Source organism: Thunnus maccoyii, chromosome 17 (genome assembly GCF_910596095.1).
Source record: "Thunnus maccoyii chromosome 17, fThuMac1.1, whole genome shotgun sequence".
NCBI classification, from domain to species: domain Eukaryota; kingdom Metazoa; phylum Chordata; class Actinopteri; order Scombriformes; family Scombridae; genus Thunnus; species Thunnus maccoyii.
Window position 1 is genome coordinate 14,342,755 of NC_056549.1, and position 18,262 is coordinate 14,361,016.

Sequence of the window (18,262 nt, forward strand, 5' to 3'; positions counted from 1 at the left end):
CAGTGATGTTCTTGGAATCATTGGGTCTTTCAACATCATACACCCTCCTCCAGGTGACCCAGCTTAAGCTAATCAGACCCAAGCTTGTGTCCAGATGACAAACTACAAACTCTGCTCCCATGATTGATTTGATTTATTGATTGGGACAATGTACAGTTTTAAACATTAGAGATGCACTGCACTGAAGTTAGCTCAAAGCTAATTTGCATCCATAGTCCCCAATACATGGCTCTCCTCCCTTGAGCCACAGCTACCATGAGGCTCTCTCTGCCACACCTCTTCTCCTCCTCTCTCCCTCAATGCCCAGGGAGCTAAGGGCTATGGATAGAGATCGGGCTGCAGAGCCCCTGCACCCAACATCTATTGGCAAGCGTCTTGCTCTCCAGCCACCTTGCCGACATTCTTTGACTCCTCTCAAATGCCACTTCCAGGCGGTCCTCCCATGGTACTGTCAACTCCAGGAACATAACTTGCTTTCTGGAATCTGATACCAGAACCAGATTCAGATCTTAAGGTGGTGGTCATAATGTGCTGTGGGAACTTGAGTTGCCTCTCAATGTCCACCATGAGCTGCCAGTCCCATGCAGAGGACAGTATTCCTGCTGTTGTTCTAACGGAAGGTCCTGGCTGTTCCTCGTCTCTGACGAAGGCGATGGCTTGTTTTGAGGGGTGGTCTTCTTGGCCTACTCGACTCCAGCCTGCGATGGTTCTGCGATTCTGCGATGGTCTTCAATACCTGGTCATGCCTCCATCTGCACCGGCCCTCTCCCAGTGCCTTGGTACTGCAGCTTAGGATGTGCTTGAGGGTTCCACACTCAAAGCAAAACAAAGTGGATTGCTTAGAAGTACATCATAGACTGTATGGACAAGGAACATGACCCAGTTGGGCTCAGCCTTCTACAGCTCAGCCCAGGTCACTTTGCACTCCATTACATTGTCCCATCTGGTGCTTGCTCCCTGTTGGCTCATCACCACTGTTCTGCAGGTCCTTTCCTCCTCCACTGCTGTTCTCACCTCCTCTTGGACTAGGTGTTGCTTCTCCTTCCCTTTGGTGATGTCAATGTGGAGGTTGGAAAAGATCCCAGTCCAGCTCTGCCTTGAGTCACCATTCCCACCAACCTTTTGTGATGGCCTGCAGAACAGCTTCCTCTTCTCTCCACTTCCTCCTAGTCCTCACCTGAATTCCAGCTTTGGCCACCTTCAGATCTCTCAACTCATGCAGCAACATTTCCTGGCCCTCATCACCTTGAATTCCTCTTCCAAGTATCTGATGGGCAGTTGCAGCTTATTACTGTGCCCATAGAGTGTGGTACTGTTGAGGCTCCTTGGTAGCTCCAGCCATCTTCTGAGGTGACTGCTGGCCTTCCTCTCCAATTTCTCCACTGTTGATATTAGCACATTATACACCAGGAGCAGCCACAAGATTCTGGGAAGTATATCATGCTGGTAGAGCCATGCTTTAAATTTCCCTGGTAGTCCAGACCATTCCACAGATTTCAGCCAGCCATCCAACTTTGTGCAGGTAGGATGGATGGATGGTTGTACCCACAACACTGAACCGGAACCTGTCGTCTACCTTTCCCCTTCTCAGCACCATGGATAGTGACTTGGCTGGTTTGAAGCTCATCTGGGCCCACTCTATCAGCTTCTTGAGCCCTTGCAGGATCCATCTGCAGCCTGGGACTGACTTTGTTGTGACTCTCAGGTCATCCATGAATGCCCTGATAAATATGTGGCATTTGGCAGATTTTGTCTTAGGCTCTCTGCATTCTGGCTCAGCCAACTTTGTGAGCATGTTCAATGTCAGGGAGATCAGGATCACCGAGATGGTACACCTTATGATTATCCCCAGCCCGATCTTGTGCCAGTCTTATGTAACTGCTCCTGAGGAGACTCTCAGCCTGAAGTTGCTATAGTAGTCAGCTATGAGGTCTCTGATCCTGCTGGGGACATGATGTTTGACCAGTGTGATCTACACTAGCTTGTGCGGTATGGAGCCATACGCATTTACTAAGTCCAGCCACAGCACTGACAGGTTACCCCTGTTCTCTCTGGCCTCTCTGATGAGTGGCATGACCACTCCTGTGTGTTCTAAACATCCCAAGATGCCTGTGATGCCATCCTTCTGGACTAATGTATCAATGAAGTTGTTCCTTAAGAAGAAGCTGCAGAGACGATTGGAAACAACACCGAGGAAAATCTTGGCTACCACATTCAACAGGGAGATGATATGGAATTGATCAATCCACTTGGAGTCCTCCTCTTTTGGGATCCAGACACCTTTGGCACCTTTCTCCAGATTACTCACAGGATCTTCAATAGGCACACCACGACTTTTGGACAGTTCTTGTAAAGCTTGTATGGGGTTCTGTTTGGTCCTGTAGCAGAACTTGCTCTTGCTCTCTAGATGACCTCCCGAATTTTGCTCAGCTGCAGCTCTGCTGTATCAAACTGCATGCTTGGGTTGGGGGAATTGATCAGGGTGCTACACTCTCCCAGCTCCTGCTCTCTTTCTGGGCATGTCTGCTTCATGTGGTGGTCTGTCTCCTCCTGTGAGCATACCAGCCTGCCATTACATTTTCGTCCTTATAGCTCTTTGTTTTCATCCTAATAAGCTATCACTTAAAAAAAATCAAGTTCAAACAAATGAACTAACGCGTAATTAATTTAAATTAATTCAAACACAACCCACGTAGCCTAATCATAAATGTTGTGGAACTGATGTTGTTCCGTGAGTGACAAGCTAATTCATCAATGAATGTTTGATCTGGTGTCAAATCCAAAATACCTCCTCACAAATTGTGAGAAGGAATTCATTCAACACAGCTAATCAGTTTTCTCCATTTCACGTTAGCAAAGAGATGAACAATTCTGATAAGACAACAGGGCATGTAATAGATTGTACTGTCAGTGCCTTTTAGGAATAACCCCTCATGGAGTACAAGGCACAGCTTGTTGCACTTATATATTGTGAATTTTAAATTTGAACAAATCACTACAGATTGAGTATTTAATTTTTCCCTAAGTTCACACTATATTAAAAGTGTCCTGCCCTAGCACAATTCTATCTAGAACTCAAAAGTATTTTTTCTAAATCAGTTTTGTTCAGAGTAAACTTAAGAGAAAAGTGGGAAAGAATGAGAGAGAAAAAGGAGAGAGAAGAAGGATGGAAGCTGATATACTGTATGTGCCTGGCAGTCAGACTGACTGACAGGTCTGCAGTCCACACAAGAGGTGCTGCATTAATCATCAAGTGTATTTGCAAACGCCTCTATATCTGTCTTACTGTTTGTCTTGTGTACAGCCTGTTTATATAAGTGAATGCATGTTAATTGTATATGACTGTGTATACCTGTATTACCTGTATTAATATTTGGTGACATTTGTGTCCTCTGTACTGAAGTTTTCAGGACTTAATTTGGAGATTTAGAGCTCTCCAACGCTGTTCCTCAATCATCTCCTCCACCCTCCCAGTCCAAATATTTATCTCTTTGCCTTTCCTTACATTCTACTGTACATTGCATCATTTTCGAGCTTTTCAGAAACTCGAGACCCCCTGTACACTAATTGGGATACAAATGCACAACTCATGGCTGTCTGGCTATATGGCTGCCTGTCTACCCGCCTGTCAGCCAATCTGCCTACCTCTCGTTCTCTTTCTATGTTTCCTACATTTTCTCACAGTGATATAAAGAAACCAAAAGGTGCTAGGTTGCTAAGGTAACCAGTCTTCCTATCATTCCAGGATCTATCACAAGTGTGTTCAACAAGCCAGTTTTAAGTTGAAATCCGTTTGAATTGGGAAAATCTGTCACACTCATATTAAATGATCCTGGAAGAATATTAAATGCGGATAGTGTGCAGCAAACCCTATAGTGATGGGACATATTCTCACAAATATATAAAATTATTATATTTTCTGCAGTGGAGCAGTGTTCAAAGTCAGATTTAATCCTATGATTGTATGGTTTAATGTGCACATACTGATGCATACAGTACATTTTAAATGTGCATATGTGATCAAGTGGTAAATAAAAGTCCTGCTCCATATTAACTGTTCTCTAGCAAGATATAATTTCAAGATATAATGTATAAGACCAAATTCTGACAAAAAGTAATTTTAATGTTAAAGGATCAGTTCCCCCAAATTATAAAAAAAACAGGTTTTCACACTTGATTTGTAGCAAGTTTTGGTTTTATTTGTCAAGGTCTGGAGATATACTCTTTTAAGATTTTTGGCTTCACTTTAATGAAGTTGAATGGAATTTATGGTGCTCACTGTGTTGAAAAATGACATTTAAAGGCCCTGAAAACTTATTTTCTCAATCGGCTTTTTGAGTGATTAGGACCTACATGATAACACAAAACATTTTTCTTCTGAAGTTAGAATAATTTTGGTTATTTCATATGAGAGATTTCTGTATTCGTTTTCAGTGGTTGTCTCATTGTTCTGACGTGGGTGGGGCTCATTTGTAAAAGGGTGATGTCATGTATTTCTGGGGGTTGGTTGCTTCTGTTTTCAGGCCACTGTCAATCACATCTGATCAAATTACACCCACATAGTTCTAATAAAGCAGAATAGCTGAGTTTTTGAGTGTTAAACTCTTAATCAATAATACGAGATATTCTTTCCCAAACTTTAAAGTCCTCCTCCACTCAAAAATGTGTTTAATCTTCTTGTTCCTACAGTTGGATGCTTGAGCTTCACTGTGCAGAATGATGTATGTGCAGAGTTTGACACTGGCAGGCTGTTTTCACATTCATCTGCTGAAAGTGGAAAGTTTCTCTATACTCATTGAAAATTTGATTTCAAGGGGTGGGCCTACGAGCATGATTTGTGACATGACAAACAGTTTGGAAGCCAATCGTGGTCGAATATTCGACTTACACAAGTGCGATGTTGAAACTTGAAACCAGTGCACATACTCTGAGAACGGACTTTACAGTGAAGTAGGTTGCGTCCAACAGTTAAACTTCTGATATGAACAATATTTGCATTTTTATAGAGTCTGGAATTTTTAATGAGGGAGAAGGAGTAGATGTCATTTTAAGGATTTTAACAAGATAACCAAACTTTTTTTGTGTAAAAAAATAACAGACACAAATTATTAATCAGGGTATTTTATATAAATTTTAAAACATGTCTGGAGGGGATCTTTAACTTTGTTGCTTATTTAGTCATTAATATTTAATGTTATTGAGAATTACTGAAAGTCCAACTGAAATCATATTAAATCATTTATTGTTAACACTTTTTATTATTAAAAGGAAGAAAACAGGTCTTTGGGGAAATATTGAAGATGTTCCTTTTTGCCTCAGCCAACTGGACAGTAGCTGGCAGGCTGAGTGCTGGTGTTACACCATTAGGAAGGAGAGACAAAACAAACAAACACTGGGCAGACCAGCATGTTGTTAGCAGTGGTATTGAAGAGTAAGAACTATACCAGCATCTAACAAGACCAAAGTGACATTTGTAGATATGTTAATGTTTTGTTTAATGTGCTGTAGCTGAACAGCTAATCAGCTATCTAGCCTGCAAACTAACGTTGGCAGTGCACTTTTACCTGGTAAATGTGTGTTTGGTGGCTTGTTCATCAAGCTAAGGTGCGGAGCAAGACGTGTGCTCATGTTTGAAAGTTAGACAAGAAGGAGACTTTTATAATGACTGATGGGGTTTAATCTTCACAGCTACAGGATCTTAAAAGAAGAGAAGATGAAGAAGAGAGATAAAAACAAAAACATTAACGGAGACCCAAAAAGGGTACTCAGCATCATTGTTATGTAATACAATGGATCAGATCTTTTGTCATATTTCCTGTAGCAAGTGTTGCTTCATCTGGAGAGACTGTCCATCCTGTAAGAGCACAGAACAAACTGAGACACACTCACGCAAAGACACACACTAGGGGAAAGTCTGGCAATGGTTAGGAGTTAATCAACCTGTTAATTGCCCCTCCGTGACGGGTTGATGTTTTTGTTTTCCTCTCTCTCTCTCTCCTTCCTTCATCCTCTCTTCTTCTAAGCTCCTGCTGCGGTAAAATCGGACCCAATCAGTCATTCGCAGAAGCAATTAACTGCAATTGGCCGGGGCTGGATGGGAATTGTGCTCCATCACTGTGTGTGTGTGTTTGTGTGTATCTGTGTGTGAGCTCTAGTGACTTTCTGTGACTTATTGTTTTCTACAGCATTCATTCAGGAAAAGCTCTGTGTGGGCTCAGAGTTTTGTTGCCAAAGAGACTGGCTGACTCTCAGGTCACAAAGTATAAGAATGCAAACTGCTGTATGTGGATTCTTCTTCTTCTTTGTTTCCTTGAGAACTATTTAGCAAAATTGTTTAGTTCTCTGATAAGGATTTTTTCCCAGAACATACAGTACCAAAGGAAAGAAAACACAGTCAAGAGAACAGAATAACACTAAAATGATTAGTTCCAGGTATTACATTACATTTAAAGGTCGAACACACATATAATGGTTAGGGGGAAAAAGCATGCACATTTTCTCTGCCGGGTGATATTATGTCTCTGAGGGTTTATATTTTCTGGTAATTGCCTTCCAGCATGATCTCTGGACTACAACTCCAGGAGAAAACCTTATCTATTGTACACTTGTCAGCTGTTGGTGTAATTCCTTTGCAAAACAAATTAATTACTCTAAAGGTATTGAAGATTGAGAGTTGCTGTGGACCTCATTAGGATAAAAAACAAACAAACTAGAAAATAATAAAAAAAAACAAAATTAAAACAATTTGATTAAATTAGTTTTCCTTCCATTTTCTTGACATCTGATTTAATTTTAATGCATATTATTAAAGTGTATTTAAAGGCCAGCTGGGTCTTATTAAATGAAACACTCCAACACACATATATACTGGCTGTTGATGATGAGCAGGTGTTAACAGATGAGGGGGAGTGTTGAATGGGAACCTGGGCTGGCGGTGGCGGCAGCAACTAGTTGTCAGCTGCCTGTTGTGTTCATGTTTTCACATCGATTGATACATGGTTTGTGTTCTTTCTATCCTTCCGCTGTGGCTCTTTAGTTCTATTGAGTCTCAAGGTCTTCAAGGACTGTGAAAGCTCGTCTCCGTTCCATTTTGTTGCCTTTTGTTATACATTATCATATAAGCTGTGCACAGAGTTGACCTCAGGGTGTAGATAATGAAAGAGGATACTTTTTTATCATAGCCACATTGAATATATATTACAGAAAAAAAAGATTCGGAAGATAGCCAGATACTATTTTAGACTGTTGAAAAGCACATCTGGGAGGTGGATGGGATTCTTCTGCTGAATCACGGTTTTGCACAAAGTGTTATACTGCGTATGCGTGTGATTGTGTGTGTTTGATTTACTCATCTACTTTATTGTTACACCCTGCTTCATGCGTGTGCGTGAATTTGTGCGTCCTTTGCCCTTCATTGGAAATGCAGAGGCGCTCTATTTTTGTGCCTCACATTTCTCATCAATATTTCACTCCCTCCCCTCCTCTCTTTCTCTCCCTCTCTCTTTCTTGGGCATCAGAATAAGGTTTTATCTATGCTCCACCGCACACCATTGAAGGACTGGCTGGCTGGCTAGAATCCCGTTGGGACGATATGAGTTGCGTCTGGTGCTATAAAGAAACTGCCACTGCCAGATGGTTGCAAACAATCCTTTCGCTATTTGTTTTTAACCTTTATTTACCCACAGTAGGTTGACAGAGTCCAACACATGCTCGCACAGTTTTCAGCTATACACAGAGGAGTTGTCCGGTACAACCAATCTCTTTGACATGAGGTCATTTAGAAAATCCACTGGAGCAACAATGGTCAAGGGCAGGTCAGTCGATGATAGCTGTTGAATATAGTTTTGTCCAATTTCCCCAGCAGGATGGTCAAATCACATTGCCCCCTGCTGAGTCCATTCCAGCTTCCCCATCAACACTAATGACGCCACACAGACGGAAGGAAACAGAGGGAGGGTTAAAGACAAGAGACCCCATGTAGTGCAACAAAATAGCAGCATACCCCCCATACTGATGAGCCAGGGCAGACACTGCAAATGTAGCTGATGCTCAAAACGTTTAACCTTTGAATGGACATATCTGCAGGTGGCTTTGTTTCAGTTTAGCTCTCTGTTTGTATCCATTTTAGCGCAACCTACAAGGGCAAGTCCAAGCTGAGACATGAGCTCTGTTTGACCTTTTTATAAGTCTCTAAATCACTAAAAATTTCCTTGGAAAGTTTCTTGAAAGAACTCTTGTAATTTGGCACCAGTTATAGGTAAAATAGAGACAGTGTTTAATCGGTACACTTCTAGTCAATTCATTTAAATTAAATGGTAATCTAGTGTAACTTAGAGGTAGTGCACAGTCGGTCAACTGAACTTGAAAAAATGTGCAATACTGTTTGTCTTCAGATAAGAAGGGCTGCAACTAACGATTCTTTTCATTATCAATTAATCTGTTGATTATTTTCTTGATTAATCGATTAGTTGTTTGGTCTATAAAAAACAGTTGATCATCATTTCACAAAGCCCCTAAAATGTCTTGTTTTATCCTGGCCAATAGTCTACAAGTCAAAGACATTCAGTTTACTGTCATAGAGGACTAAAGAAACCAGAAAATATTCACAATTAGGAAGGTGGAACCAGATCATTTTACCATTTCTTTCTAAAAAATTACTTAAAATGATTAATAGATTATCATAATAGTTGTATGTAAATTACCAGAAGGAAGAAAGAAAGTATTTTAAATGTATTACAGTGATAAGATGCTAAGAAATTTGAATTTGAACAATGTGTTAGTTACACAGCCTGTCCAGTGTGACCCAGGCAGTCTAGTATGTTGAGTAAGAAGTAAGGCAGTAACTCTGATCCCATTTCACTGCAAAGATGCAACCAGCTGAGTGTGTCAGTACAGGTAGGTGAGGTTTGGACTGACAGGAACATTTAAACTTGTTTCAATTTAAGGAAAAAAAACATCCAAATTGTATGATAGTATCACTAACTGTATATATGATATATACATATACACTGAATTGTTTGAACACTTCACTGAATCTTAAATGACACAATATTCCAACATGCTATACAGTAGTGTGTATCACTGGAAACTTTGTGACCTTCTACTATTTTGAATTTGAAAAAAAATGTTTGAACACACAACAGAGTTTGTAAAAAATATGAATAGATTTACATGACAAACTGGTTAACGTTTTACATAAATGTGGGAAACATTAAGCCTGTTGTATCATACTTAGCCCCTTCTCGTTGATCCTCTGTAGGGCAGTGGAGATGAGAAAGAATTCATTAGAAAATGAGGGATGTTTACAACACTTGAGGCCCTCTGTATGATTTATGATACATTTAATTATGTGTGATCTGTCTGTTAAATTAATTTTCTAAAATGCTACTCATGCTCTATTAGGAAGGCTTTGAATTTTGAATTCTCTTGACAGTATATGTGGGTCTAGTGAAGCCCAGATAGGGTTAAGCAAGTCTGAATTTGGGCTCTTTTGCCACATTTCACTTCCAGTAAATTAAATATTGCCAACCTTAGCCTTCTACCAGAACATCTTACCGTAATGAATCTTGAAGAATCAGGGTAAGATTGCCAGTATTAGTCAGTCACTTCATAACATACCTGACATTATCAATGAAAACATCTTTCACCTCAATGAGTAATCCTGTAAGTGTGCAGAAAATACTCACACTTGGTGATATTGCATTCAGGATTATGTAAAACAAAGCAGAGTTTTGGAAACAACATTAAGCCTTACATCCGATCAAAGGTTGAAGATTATATTCACTGTTTAAAATTCCTCAAATTTCATTAAACTATATCAGGACATTTCCTTTGCCACTATCTATAGGATGGTGAAGTCACAGAGCACTAAAGTAGTGACTGTTATATGAGCCACTGAAGTACTTAGTCTTTCACCAGGAAAAAGTGGATGAAAATTTCAACAATAAAGAGAGAACACACCTTTCATTTATTTTGAAAAAGACAGAGGTCATATGACAAAACTAAGATGATGAAGAATTAATACATTTGTATATCATCTGTACAAAGATTAACCATCTCTTCTAATCATAGTGTAAATTAAAAGACAGTGCTTTAATTCATTTACATTTCTTTTCAGTTTTTGTTGACATTGTCAGCAAGGTGATAATTCTGCTTATGTATTATTGAGGTTGTAGTGGGTGGTGGTGTGCTGAAGTGCATTATATGAAAAAGAGTTCCTAACATTTTGTCCACTCCCTCATGGTGAACAGTGAAGGATCCTTAAGCAAGATGATAACTAAATGTTACTTTATCCAACTCTGAGAGAATGAAGACAGTCTAAAGTATATGGAAATATAAATAATATACACAATATATATATATTTATATAATCACCTTCCACATCATTTCAATATTCTTAGTTGTTCAATTCAGCTACAAACAGGTCATGAATCACATCACAGTATTATTTGTTGAAATAATAAGATAATTGAATCATGATCCCAGATTCAAAACTCAGTGTTTCAGTTTAGTGAATTGATTTAATCCAATTAATCATCTCACTAAACCCAAAGGTTTGGCAGAGGTGCCTGCATCTAATAACATTTGCCACTGATATCCCTGAATGAAGTGGAGCACTTACTAGACTGACTATATCATAATTACATATTATGGTTTCTGTAATAAATGAAAGTTGGTCATCGGATACAGACTTTCTATTCTAGACATCTATTCTAAAAAACTTGTTTTGTATAATTTAAAAAAAAATGTCCAATATGGCAAACGTTGCTTGGTTAATTTCTGACTATTTTAAAGTTATAAAACATGTAATATTTTGAGTCCATTAGGAAAAAATTGTGGCAAGTTATATTTACAGTAGCTAGGTGACACCCATAGGAGCAAAATCATGCTTGCTAATTAACTGTCAGGCCACTTTTGAATATTTGGCTGTGCTCCAGCCATGTGTGTGTGTGTTAGGCCGGCTTATATGGTGAAACTTTCATGCAATTACTTGCAATTACTGCAAATTGCATGAAACATAATTTCTATGCAACTCAATTCAAAAATAATTAAAGTCTCATGCAACATGATTTGGGAGTTTATTTATTATTCTTCTTTTCTAACAGACTCAATCTGAAGACATACATACAGGCTAATATTGAATCATAGTAATAGCGCCACCTACTGGCAACAGTAACTACTCCTAGCAAGTTAACCAGATCCACCTAAAATTTGGTCAGCTAAGTTGAAAGATGTTGATGATGCTAAGTAGTGAAGCTTTTGAGTTTTCATCAAAAGCTATTGCCATGGCGACACATTAGTTGCCTTGAAACAGGAGGTGTTGCGTCAGAAGGGAGGCATTTAAATGTCCGATATGGGTCCTGGGCTTGAGTGTGGCAAAATGACTCGAGGGCTCCCCCCAGAATATTTCAAAGTCAAAGCCCCCACCTTTAAATTTGATGTAGATGAACGAAATTTGGTAGGCACATGTATCATGTCCAGACACACAAAAAAACCTCTTGTAGCCATACCCTAAGCATGGATGTATTATAAGAGCTGGATACTGGACTAAAAATGGCGCCCATTCAGTCCTATAGGAATTGCTCGCCTGGCACATACGCCAAGAAAAGTTTCTAGCTTCCGGGTTTGCTTCCGCGTTGTGCGGCCCACTGAATATGCGAAGTAGTGTTTCCCCTGCTGGCCCCGCCCACGAGCTCCCGCTCGGCCCATAGACTTTACATTGTGATGATGTCACGGATTTTTAAACCTCCATGGGTCAAAAGTTCACAATAGAAAGAATCATAATTGACGTTGTTTGCAGTTCGAGGGGTCCTGTCAACAGTTTTAGAGGCGTCTCTTCTACAGTGGTGGTCTATTGGGAAAATCCTTTTTGGGCCGCAGGGGGATTTTTCACTGCAATACCGTGAGTGGCCACTGGGAAAAATTGGCTGCAAGGCTGAGTGGCGGCACCCTATCCAGCTCTTATTATACATCAATGACCCTAAGTCCAATAGGAAGTCAGCCATTTTGAATTTAATGTGCAATTTTTGTGCAGTTTGAAAAGTTATCAAAACCTTGACTTTTCATGGAATGCCCTTGACATGGCATGCCCATAAATTTGCATTTCTCGCCATGAAAAAGAAAGTCGTTGTAACTCCACTGGACTTTGTTGAATCTGCTCCAAATTTCACATGCTTGATTGGAGTCCAGGCCAGAACACATCTACATGTCAGTATTGACTCATACTCATAGCGCCACCTACTCACAACAGGAAGTCAGCCTGATATGAAAAACATCATCCAATTTACATGAAATTTACATGCTGTGGTCTACACATGATATACAGTGACATTATGTATCATTGTGGTTGCTCTCTAGTGCCACATAGTGGACACAGAAAGTGATATTTAACTCCTTAATGCAACATCCGATAAGAGCCCGGTCCTGATCACATCTGCATGCCCGCAATAAAAGCACTTTGACTGCGGCACGCCCCGAATTGCACAAAGGTGCGAGGACCCGATCATCGCTGCTTGCAGCTTTAATTTCATATTCAGACATGTTGTAATGCTTTTTCTTGTGGCTACTTTGTTTCATTATGACTGTTAGGGAGAATAGGAAGAGAGCTATTGGTGCATCAATTCTTACTGATATGCTAGAGGAAAAAACACAACCTAAAAAGGCTAAGCCTCTGTGGGTGAAGGACTGGCTACTCAATAGAGAGACTAATGGATCATTTCACACTCTATTCAAGGGGCTTGATCCAATGAGCCTCCAGTGAGTGCTGCTACCTTGTTACATCATTATGAAATTGTATTTTGATATATGATTGTATTTTAGATAACAGCTCTGATTCTCATCAAAATTTTATATTATAGCATTAGTGAACATTTTTTGAACAGTTATGTGAACACTTCACAACATGTTAATATATTGTTTTTAACCCATGTAGATCCTGGCTCCGCATGGATCAGAGTACATTCCAGGCTCTACTAAGTAACTCACATCACAAAAACATGCTTGCTAATTAATTGATGAGTGCAAATTGCATGAACCAAACTTCTTCAACAATGAGGGTGCTGTCAGCTGGCAACTAAACCTGAACCATTGAAGACATCAGATTCCTGACTCATTTGTAAATAATGTAAATATTAAACATCAGTATGAATAAAAACAGTATCGCCTACAAATTTGCTTTTGTACTTTCCCTCAATTTTGCTGTATTAATATCACTTGCTGCTATGCTGATAAACTGATGCTAGTAAAACACTTTTTGCACTAAGAGGGAAAAATAAATATAAAATAATCCAGAATTTTGGAAAAACAATTATTTAATGAATAAATTAGAATACAAAGTGCTCAATAAATAACAAATAACATACAAAAAAGATGAAACCTATTAACGTCACAGAAGGGGAGACAGATGTGGTCCTGGATGAACTTGCTGCACTACTCAATCAACTTCACATTTCACTCATTACCGAAGTCATTAAAAAAGTGTTTGAACATAACCTGCTGAATCTCACTTTTTTGAAGAGCTCCATATTCCAAAACCTAATGCCCTTCAGAGTTTCAGCAACATATTTGCCAAAGGTATCAGAGCTTCTATAAATTTCCATCTTAGTGGCATCATTCTCTTTATTATCATCTGCTCTTATGCTCCTTTATTTTGGTGTTGGTGCTTTAGTGGTTGTCAAGCTGGAGTAACTGATACTTGGACCGCTGTTGGCATTGGTGTCCCCATGATCCTGTTTGCCCTCTTCTTTCTATAAAATGAAGTGTTGAGTGGTGACTGTGACAGGATCATTGACTGTAAAAAAAGGAATGGAAGTAGCCACCGTGACGTCACCCACTGGTTTGTGGACTCCTGTTTTGGAGCTTTGACTTTGCATTTGCATTGCACCATCAGAAATGACCATATAGGGTGGAGCTGACTCTAACACTAGTTTTTGTCTATCCCTTGATTGGGACACATTACTGTATCCTTAATTGAAATTGCCCCAAGGGAATACAGTTGTATGTATATTTCAGATCATGTTTCAGCTCAATGTTAATCATTTCACCTAGGCTACTGGGTTACCTTTTTGAATACTTTATCACACATAATAACATTTGTAAATTCATGTTTTAAATAGTCACTAATGGCTGTAGCTGATGCCTTGCTCATCCTGTCCAAGTAGAGCAGTAAATTCACCTAGGACCGCATCTCTGTCTCCTCTCTGTAACAGGCTTCATCCCTTGGGTCCCAAAGGAATCTCCACTCTGTGTAAAATTAAGCAAGTGTCAAGAGAGGAAGAATTTAATAACCTAACGTTATATAGATGGTGATAACAGCAGCAGATTTCAAAAGACTGCTTGACAAAATAGACAACAAACGTTAGCAAAATGTTCAAACAACTGTAATGCTAATGTTAACTAAGCTAGCGGTTAGCTAGTCACCGGCTAATTGTAATGCAAACAAACTTTACCAAGCTCACCTTTGTTTGTTGACATGGCGCAGCTGTTTGCAAAATGAAAAACTTCAGTGTTACCAACTGTGCATTGACATGACTCTTTGACATAATCTCCTTCTGAAGCGTCCAAGAGACCATCTTCTGTTTTCTTATTTCGTCCATTTTGGTGATAAGCCAAATGGTCAAGTTGAAAAGTCAGTTGAAATCAGTTGAAATGATACCACCTGACACGTTATCAGCCTTTTGATTGGCTGTTGCATGAAGCTGGTTTCACAAAGTTGAGTTTTGCAACTGTTGCGGCTGCGTTGCAGAAGGCTTTACACCATGCAATTCAATTGCAACTTAATTTCACCCAAGTTTCAAGTTGCGTGAAAGTTTCACCCTGTAAAGCCAGTCATGTACCCTCCCCCCTCCCCTTTATGTGTATCAGAATAAAGGTGTGATTATAGAGGGCATTAGCTTCTCTGCTTGCTTTTATTAGGCCACACATGAAGAGCTGACACCCTTCCTAGGAGTCATTTCTTTTTGCAATTTTCTGCTCGGTTTCATGTTCCATTACCGGCAGATTATGCTTTTTCCTCTGTCTTGCACATACACTCATTTATGGATGAACTCACACGCAAACACATTTGCAGCACGCACGCATACACACACACACACACACACACACACACACACACACGCACATATTGTGAATACTCATGATACCATGCACTATTGGACCACTGGTTGCTGTGTGGTGAATGGGAGAGCTTGCCAAGAAGAGAGGACAGTAATTAAACCAGCAGTGAATTGCTTTCTTTACTATGAAAATAAAATCAATTCCAAAATCCATTACCTGTGTATATTATTAAAAGCCTACTGTGAGAGAAAAGGTGAGTTTTTACTCTAATTCAGGGTTCAAATTACACAGTGGCTTTTGGGGGAGCTGTATTTTCTGGTGCGCTGCTAAACATGTCATGGTTACTGCAAAAAACATTCTACTGTTACTACACACAGTTAATACTGTCAATAACATTTCAATGCATACAGAGAAAATCTAACCATCCACAAAGAGATAGAAAAACAATTCACTGTTGCACTGTTTTTATATCTCTTAAGCAACAAAATAAAAATAAAAAACATCATGAATAGACACAGTATTGTGTTTATTATAATGAAGACAAATGTTCGGAAAATGGAATGTAATGGGTGAATAAACACAACATTGACATATTTTTTCTATTATTATTTATTTCAGGAACCATAATGTACAGAAAATAAAAATCTTTAACCTATGACACAAAAATGGACCATATTTTAGAGCTCCTCCTAAATTTCTCAAAGTAGGCTTTCAGGAGAGCTCATGTCCTTTTGAGCTCTGGTCTAATTTCTCAGTACGTGTTTCTTTATGTGTGCATGTGTGTGCATATTTTGTGTGTATGGGTACTCCCCCGATTTTACATGTCAAAGTCAATTTACTAGTCATGACGAGCACTACTCAGCCTGCAAAAACAGCTGTAGTCTATAGTAGTTGTAGTAATGTAGTTTGTGGCTCTGGAGGAGCTTCGTCAACGCTGAGTTTGTCAACCTCAGATTTTTAACTGAAAGCCTATATTACAAACAGTAGTATAGGGTATGGAAGGTATACTGATTATGACAGACATTATTGAGTTGTATTATGAGAAGTGTAGTATACAGTAATTTAGGAGCTTGATGCATACTTGAAACTAACAGTCATGATATCGCGGCTACATGAATTTTTTTTTTTTTATTGTATCCTTGGCCTTCTGTATATATATATATATATTTTTGCATGAATTTTAGCCATTTGTGTTTTTGACACGCAATATGTAGTTGCCTTGCTCCTGACGTCTGCCTGATATCTCAGCAGCCATTGGATGGACTTCCATGAAATATTGTACAGACATTCATGGTTCCAAGTGGATGAATGATATAGACTTTGTTGATCTCTTGAATTTTCATGTAGCCCCATCATCAGGTAAAAGGTTGAATTTGTCCAATACTTTGGTTTTTGACTAAATACTGCAAAACCAAAGACATTCCTGTCAGCCTCAGCTGTGCTTTGTGTTTAGTACTAAATAGCAAATTGTTAGCACTCTGACAAGCTAAACTAGGAGAGTGAAAATGGTAAACGTTACACCTACACATTAGCATGTTATTATTAACATTAGCATTGTCATTATGAGAGGATTATGCTAACATACTCACAGCTAAAATAATACTCCTGCAATTTAATGCTGCAGTCCAGTTTAATTGATAGTATTATTCCCTAGTATTGAAATTGTGATTTCTGGTTATTTTACAATAGTGAATTATGCAGAACAGTTGTTACTGTCAGAGTTTTTCATTCCTAAGTGTGAATAATTGTGTTTGTATTGCTTTGGCAGGTGAAATATCAGGTTTCCTTCTTTTGTCTTCCTCAGTGTTGAACTTTGTGCAGGTTGAGCTGGATCTGCTGGCGGTGCTGACACGTTTTCTTGACAGTGTTTACACAGCTTTATTCATCAAGCTTCGGTTTGTCTGTGAAAATTCAGAAAAGCTCCTGACCTCGGATTTAACCTGGACAGCTGATCTCCACTGGTGTATCATGATTACCCATCATCATTCATTCTGTGGTTCTGCATATGTCTGCTCATAAACAAAACAAGTGAATGTTTTGTTTCAGATACTGTGGTAATATAAAAATTACCAAATGAAAAATGTGAGTTCTTTGCTGAGTCGATTTTTTTACTGTATCTTTTAATATCTAATAGTGTGTCTGTCTCTGTTTTTTCCTGCAAGGTCTGCCAAAAATTGTTTTTTTCAAATTGGTGATGCTCCAAATGCAGCAGAGAAATGCATATATTAAAAACAGAAGATATTATTTGGAGGCGTGCAGACAGACTGGAGAGGAGACGGAGCCAAAGTAAAAGCAGAGCCTGTTTTCCTGTTTGTTTGTTTTTGTTTTTGTTTTTTTATCCAGAGCTGGTGTGATGGTGGGCGAGAATAGAAAACCCTGCATGGGTCACTAAGGTGAGAGTGAGAGACTGAAGAGTACAGGAGGAGACAAGAAGTGATAGACGGTGTTGAAATGAATGCAGAGGAATCAAAAGATGAGAAAAATACCAGAGGAGGCAGCAATTTGTGAGTGTTTTTAGAAGACACATCACTTTAAGCATCATTGTGTTTTTTTTCTTGGCAGGCATTTGTGTCATCGGTAGAAATATGAGGGAAGACACAATTGTTGTCAAAAATAGATAGATAACGGATTTATTTAAGCAGTCTGCAGGTGATAATGATGACAGCGGGGAAGAGGCAGGAACATCAAAGAGGAGTGAGCAGGGAGCAGGTGCTTCGTCATGCTTACATGCTATGTGCTGTGAACTAAAGCTAAATGAACTAACTAAGGAACAAAATGTTTTTATTAACCTTGGGGTTTCAATGCTAGAATCCCGTTGCAGGTTTGACCATTTCCAAGGTTTAACTAGTCAGACTCAGTGCACAAATGTTTAGAGAAGTTTATGCTAAATTTCACTGAAGTGTTTCTACATCTTCATCAATTCTTTTTCGCATTATAAGGCATATAATATTTGATATCCGGCCCAGCAATAAAAATGATTTGTTAAATACTTACTCTACAATCTAAACAAACAGGTGAACATGGCTCTGAACAAGAAAAGGAAAGGATGAAGGAGGAGGGAGCAGGAACCAGCACAGATCCAATTAGAGGTGTGTGCACTGCTGAATGTTGTTGTGTGACTGTGAAATTAATTAGAGCATAATACATCATTCATATGATCAGGTTGGACTACTTCATTCAAGTTATTTATAGTTGCATTACAAGATTA

The 18,262-nt window shown here is 39.1% G+C and overlaps 1 pseudogene; it reads right to left on the reverse strand.

The window, feature by feature from the left end:
* Window positions 1-250: 250 nt before the first annotated feature.
* Window positions 251-13,523, reverse strand: LOC121882788 (annotated as a pseudogene).
* Window positions 13,524-18,262: the final 4,739 nt, after the last annotated feature.